Source organism: Myxocyprinus asiaticus, chromosome 33, assembly GCF_019703515.2.
Source record: "Myxocyprinus asiaticus isolate MX2 ecotype Aquarium Trade chromosome 33, UBuf_Myxa_2, whole genome shotgun sequence".
NCBI lineage: Eukaryota > Metazoa > Chordata > Actinopteri > Cypriniformes > Catostomidae > Myxocyprinus > Myxocyprinus asiaticus.
Window position 1 is genome coordinate 29,718,458 of NC_059376.1, and position 7,040 is coordinate 29,725,497.

Consider the following 7,040-nt stretch of genomic DNA (forward strand, 5'->3'; position numbering starts at 1 on the left):
TTGTTTATGCTTAAAAAAGAAAAAGAAAAAAACCAATATAAGAAAACGAAAATAATGTATTTGATCTAAATAAATAAATAAATAAAAAATCCTCACAATTTTGCATAACAAGAAAATGTATCTTTTTCTCTTTCTCTTTTTCTTTAAACTATTTTTAGATATGTTTACTGAAAAACAAGACAAACACTGGTCCCAGTGTTATTATTGTAGTGTTGATGACTTTGTTTATTTTTATTTACTTATTTAATGTTCCCATCCTCAGAGATAAAAGACTGAAAAATTGCATCTAAATTTGCTCTTTCTCCTGCATTAGATTTTGTTTAATCATCATCATCATTAATACTTTCCCATGCATGGGCAATCAAAATGAATTGGAAAATGTATGGCACAGAATATAAAATGTTTTGCAGTAAACAATTTATAACTGGTGAAAGAAATGTCATTAAAACCCCATTTATAAGATACTTGCTCCCACTGCAGAGTCCATATGGAACATCTCTGACAGGATTAGGTGTATTATACTATAGCTATAACCCTTGATTAAAGTTTTCACCTTCATGGAAGACAGCTACAATTACCAAGCATGGAATATCAGAGTCAGCGAGATGTCAGCCAAAGGATTAAGACTGGGATTAAGAGAGACATTTTAGGCTATTTCAGAGCCCATTCTTTGACCTAAATACAAAATTAATAAATTATTTTTAGCTTCTCTAAACTGCATTAAATATTGACCACATTTACTTTCCACACAGATTGAGCACTTGGTCCTTACCCCGATGATTAAGAGGACGAAGAACCAAACAAAGAGGGATGAGGGAGAGAAAACAAACAAAGGAGGAACATACTGACCTATATGACCCAGAAGAGGACAGGAAGGGAATTCTGCAAGGATTTAAACTTTCTGTGTTGTTCCATAACAAATGCATTTTTTATAATAATGAAGTTTATTAGTCACTGTATTAGTTAGGGTGTCAGTGAATCCATTTATGAACAACCTTCTATCTCCTTCTCCAATCCTCTGTCTCCAGAAGCCCTTTCCAATTTACAGAAATTAAACTGACAGGCAATTTTGTCATCTTTCTTCATTAGTATTGCTAATTAATTATTGCTTCAATAATTAATTAATAAAGTATAGAAGACACTGGTCTGTATTCGACATCCTGTACTCTCTGAATGTTTTAGCATGATTAGCATGCATTGCTCCTGTTGGTGTGATGCTAGCATTGTGTAAGGTAAGGGGGAAGTTGGGGGAGGGGGGGTTCGTGTGGTGGTTGATGCAAGTGGATGGGTTGGGGTGTTTTGGTACCCCCTGGGTATTCACTGTCGGTCCGGGGGTACCTATGACCCCGTTTACACCTGATATTAAGATGCGTCTCGAGTGTCCGTTATTTTAGTGGATTACGTGTATTAAACTTAAGATGTTCGTGCTTCTCATAAATTCCTGCATGTTGATTTCAGACACACTGAAGAAAATCCGTGAAATTCTCATTCTTGTGTATAAATCCACTTTTTTCATTTTTCCGACCGGACGGTTATTTCCTTTTAAAACTGCTCATAACCGGCAAAGTTGAAACTCTTGTTTAAGCGCAGCGGTTGGTTGCATTCAGGACGGATTCGCATCAAATGCAATGTGGACATATTGACACCGCGGAGGCACCCCCCCATTCTTATTATGAAGATGTCTTTAGTTTTGACAAAAGGTAATTTCCTGAACTTAATCTGAACTAACAAAGACTGTCCCATACACAAGCTGACACAGTTGATATTTTTTTCATTGACGTCATTAGCTCCATTGTACTTCAGAGTACACCAACAGGTGTTAAGACAACTAGTAGAAAAAAACTAAATCCAGGCTCAAGCCTTCTCCTTTTTAGCTTGATTGTCTTTTGCTGTTAAATTACTCTGTGGTGTCCTTTGTTGTGATTCTGCAAATATGGAACAGAAAACAATTGTGGAGCAATTGACATCAGCAAGTGAGATAGAAAGAGGGTGAAGCGAGGAATTAACTTGCAGGATTAATACACAACGCATTATATCCCTAACACATCCCTAAACATGGCTGCTTATACTAACATCCAGACATCAATCCCTCTGTAACAACACTTATCTTAAGCAACCTAAAATAATTTTGTATTATGTTGTTTTATGATAATTGGTTCAAACACAAAAAAAGTGAGATATACAGTATAAAAAAAATAAATAAATAAAAATCTTGTAAAAACACATGTGCCTAGTATTTAGCATGTATACAAGTACATAGAAAAGTAATATTTGTGCTCCTATTGGTTACATATGTGTTTGAAAAACCTTTATTCCATTTAAAAAAATACATTTATTGACAGGTGACACAACCATTAAGTAAAAATTAATAACATATTTATTTGTATTTTTACACCTTGAATAATATGTTAATCATTACTTTATTAAACCTTGAGTTAATCATTACTTTCCAAAAAGTTAAAAATACATAAATGAAAAAAAAAAAAAAATACCTTGAAAAATATATTTATTTTCTAAATGTTTTTTTAATGGATTTTCTTTATTACATTTTTTTTTACAAATATCATATTTTTTTTATTAATAAACATCATTAAGTTTTGGAGGGGTTGCTCCATTACGCATGATAACACATTGACTTTAAATGAAAATGAAAACAAAAGTACATGCAGCTTCACTCTATTTAATAATTAAGCAATATCACACTCGCAATCGTGTTATATGGCCCTAAACCAGCACTGCTGTGATTACCTGCGGCCACGTGCCTGAAGCCAAATCACAGCTGTGCTGATGTAGGGCCATATCGCACTCTTGCTTGTGTGATATTGCTTATATACAACAGTTCAATGAACAAGTACATTAAAACAAATTAGGAAAAAATGAGTACGGTCATAAAAACTCATTTGTGCATGGAACTACTTTTTTACGTGACGGACCAGAATCTGCCGTTGCTGGTTCAAACCAAATGATGCGTCCAAGCCTTCGTTAGTAATTCAAAAATGTCACTTCAGAAATAGTATCACGGCTTGTGCTGTTTCTGACAAGTTATTGGATAAACAAGGATGGATGTGTGTGTGTGTGTGTGTGTGTGTGTGTGTGTGTAGAGAGTGAGAGAGAGAGGGAGAGAGAGAGAGATGGAGAGAGAGAGAGAGAGCGAGAGAGATGGAGCGTGTGCGATCACCTGTTGCCACTCCCAAGCAGAGATGCTGTCAGCTTTCTGAAGATCAGCTTTCTCAGTGGAAAAATAGCCGTCCAAGTGAGGGTATTTCTCCCTATTTCGCAGTAGCCGGTGCGCAAGAGTCATTCACTACAGAAACCGCAATCTTCTCCGCCATTTTAAACAGCACGTCCTCGCCAATGTGGAAAGTTCGGTAAGAGGTAAGCGCCTTGAGTTTGTGTAATTAATCAGTCTGTTGTGTCTCTCAGCTGTGTTGAGCCTTAATGCTGAAGTTGTTTGTTTAAAGCCTTTTAAAGCTATTTCCTAGCTTTAGTAGTGTAGTAGTAATACGAGCGATCACGGAGCGTTGTTGTATGTAAACACTGGCTGACGCGGATTCACTTCACGTCACCTAACTGGCTCATATGACACACAAAAATGATCTTTTACCACCACCTGCTGGCTAACATATGTAATGTAAAAAAAATACATGTTAAAAGAGACACATACAGTAGCTCTTAACACATCTGCACTGCTCTTACACGAACACAAGTGGAGTGATACACACAGTGAAGCGTCTGAGTGCTGATGGTGTGAGACCATCAGTGCTCATGGAACGTCACTCATCCAGTCAGATTCGAGGATCGGAACTAATTGTTTTATAGAAGTAATAATATTAATAAACTACAAAATAACGGGGGCCTATGGGTAGCTCAGCGAGTATTGATGCTGTCTACCATGCCTGGAGTCGCAAGTTCGAATCCAGGGTGTGCTGAGTGACTCCAGCCAGGTCTCCAACCAAATTGGCCCGGTTGCTAGGGAGGGTAGAGTCACATGGGGTAACATCCTCGTGGTCGCGATTAGGGGTTCTCGCTCTCAATGGGGTGTGTGGTAAGTTGTGTGTGGATTGCGGAGAGTAGCATGAGCCTCCCATGCTGTGAGTCTCTGCAGTGTCATGCACAACGATCCACGTGTTAAGATGCGTGGATTGCAGATGTGCATGAGCCTCCCATGCTGAGGCAACTGAGAATTGTCCTCCTCCACCTAGATTGAGGTGAGTAACCGCGCCACCACGAGGGCCTGCTAAGTAGTGGTAATTGGGCATTCCAAATTGGGAGAACAGGGGATAAAGAAAAAAACAAACAAACTACAAAATAAGGTTCTTTTCATTAAGTGCATCCTTTTATCCATGTTCTTAGAAGAAAAAAAACACCATGTCACTGACCCAATTAAAGACAGTACACAATTAACATTCATATAACATAACTTTATATTAATGGTCTCTTATGGTTTTCATACTGATCAACAGGAAAAAACAAGCCAATGTGAAGTTGAAAAAGACAATACTTATTGATAGACCAAAACAACAAAAATCCTCTTATCGAGGACATCAAGGACTACAAACCCCGGGAGAAAGATCTGATCACTCTACTCAAGCATGTGATCTGTCTGCTGCTGGCTGTGGGCGTGACACTGATCACTCTGTTTTCCATCGTAAGACACCTCATCAAAGATCTCATCCACGATCTGGCAGGTACGTGAGAGAAAACTTTATGCATGTACTTGCATATACAGACTGCACTGTCCCCTGTCACTGAAGCATTACTACAAATCCTCTTTATACATTAGTTGGGAATTTTATTTATTTTACTGTTGAATGATGCAAAAATGTATACACTTCGTCTTTAACTGGTAAAGACATGACTGACTGTTTGTTTATTTATTGTTTTATGAGATAATGCTCTTTCAAAATCCTTAGAAATGCAAAAGCCTTTAAATATATCTAACAGTGAAACAAGCATTTTGCAACAAGCTTTCTATTTTTGTTTTTTATTATTTGTCATTAAATAAAAACATTACAGTTCTGTTGTACTGACAGACCAAAATGGCAAGATGAAGCTGAACACTCTTACCTATATTGTGTCTGACCCATGTAGATTTCCTGTTTAGAGAGCAGCCTGTGGAAGAGCATGTGAATCCCTTGGAAAGGCGTAAACTGGATTTCTGACACCAGCCCTGAAATGGAGGCCATGATGAAAGCTGAAGAGATCGAAGTACTCATGGAGGGCACAGAAGATATGTCAGCCATCTGGGTTATATCAGATGGGCGTAAACTGTGTACCCCATCCTCCCGTCCCAGAGTTAATAGCATCAGCTAGCTTAAAAAAATGCCTGAAATAAATGTAAGTTAAATTTCAGCATTTCTACTCTGAAACTGTGTTACAACGTGCACTGTCGGTGATTTAAACCTCACTTCTGCTGCGGGTAGATAAGAATTAAAAGACTATGCAAGATGCTAGCTAACAGATTTGAGATTAAAATGACAGAAAGTTTGCCTCGTTTTAAATTAACACTAAAACAGAGATGAAAATGAACTTCTTAATAAAATTAAAATCCTGTGAATATTTACTTTTGCTACTTCAAAATGAACTTTTGGCTTATCTTCCAAAGTTTTTTGAATGGTGCCGCATTTTTCTTCTGTGCAGAGTTGATGGCAACAAGTAATCAACATACCATCGTGTGTGGAAACGTTTAAACCACATGTGTTACAACTAGTCCCGTGTTAGTTTGTGCCCTGTTTGTGCCCTGCTCTCACAAAAAATACTTTATGTAACTTTTAACAAGAAAATGATAGTTTTAGTGGTTTAAAGTGTAGTTTGAGAGGATATGAACTTTTCTAGATTTAAAATGCCAACAACATTTGTGGCAGATCACTTGATGGAAATGATGCGTTTATGGCTTAAGAGATGATACTGACATTTTATAAGTGTACACTTCAAGACTGTCAAGGACACAATCATACAAGTGACTTACACCTGATTGGTCAAGGAACACCACAGAAAGTTCAAAGTGCCACACCCTGTTTAAACATTAATGTACCACGTTGATGATAATATATTTCTTGTCTTTGTCACATTTTTCAATTGACTTCTTTTATGAAAACATTATCGATTTCATTCTGTTTTAAACATCACAATTTACCACCATCCTCATTTGAGTTACACCATTCACACAGCAATTTCCATTTGAGTTAGTTTGAGTATTAATTATTAAACTGCCCCGCCTCAGTAGAATGTTACTCTTTAAACATACAGAATTTCAGTAATGCATGTCTCTCCTTGCAGAGATGAGGAAGAAGAAAAGGAGGTGGAAAAGCATGCATTTTATGAAAACAAACCAAGAATTGGAAGCAAATGAGGAAACCAAGCAGACCACTTTCTAACGAGAGTAACTTGACTTATAGGGTCACAGTCAAGTCATGTACAGCTTTGCGTGTATTAAGAATATTTCAGTAGTTTATTGTTTGAATAAGTTTTATCAAATGAACCAAAAGTAAATTTGGGTTGAAAAAAAGAAAAAAAAAAACTCTCTTTTGCTCTTGTGTTTTGTTTTTATTTATTTATAAATCGTGTGTTGTTACTTACATCATCCACTAGATGGTGCAGCCTTCACCCGGTTAAACCTTTCAACATGAGCATACAGTGCATCCACTGTATACAAAAGAAACAAGTTGAGATTCTTTTCTTGGCATTTTCTCAATGCAGTCACTACTATGGTGTAACTGTAGCATTCATAATTTTAATCATTCATTTGGACAGTGAGAATACTGAAAGAGAAGAATACTGGCTCAATGAGTCACAGCGTTCACATAATGCTCTGATTAAATGCGTTTTGATTTGTATGACAGATCTGGGTTCGCAATGCATTTATGTTGAATGGATAAGGCTATGAGATCCATTACTCATTCTGAGTGGCAGTTTGGACATGTAAAATGTTTCCAGTGAAATGATTTAATGTAGAGTTGTACTATGCTTTTGGAACCATTTGGTCCTCCTGCTTTTGTGTAAAACTAAATGCTGTTCCTCTGTGCATGAGAGCACATTTT

At 36.9% G+C, this 7,040-nt stretch overlaps 1 long non-coding RNA gene across 1 annotated transcript; it reads left to right on the top strand.

The window, feature by feature from the left end:
* Positions 1–3,748: 3,748 nt before the first annotated feature.
* LOC127424716 (uncharacterized) lies at positions 3,749–6,439 on the top strand. The gene is made up of 3 exons (XR_007894506.1): positions 3,749–4,688; positions 5,092–5,337; positions 6,280–6,439. It is a non-coding gene; the product is annotated as an uncharacterized LOC127424716 (long non-coding RNA).
* Positions 6,440–7,040: the final 601 nt, after the last annotated feature.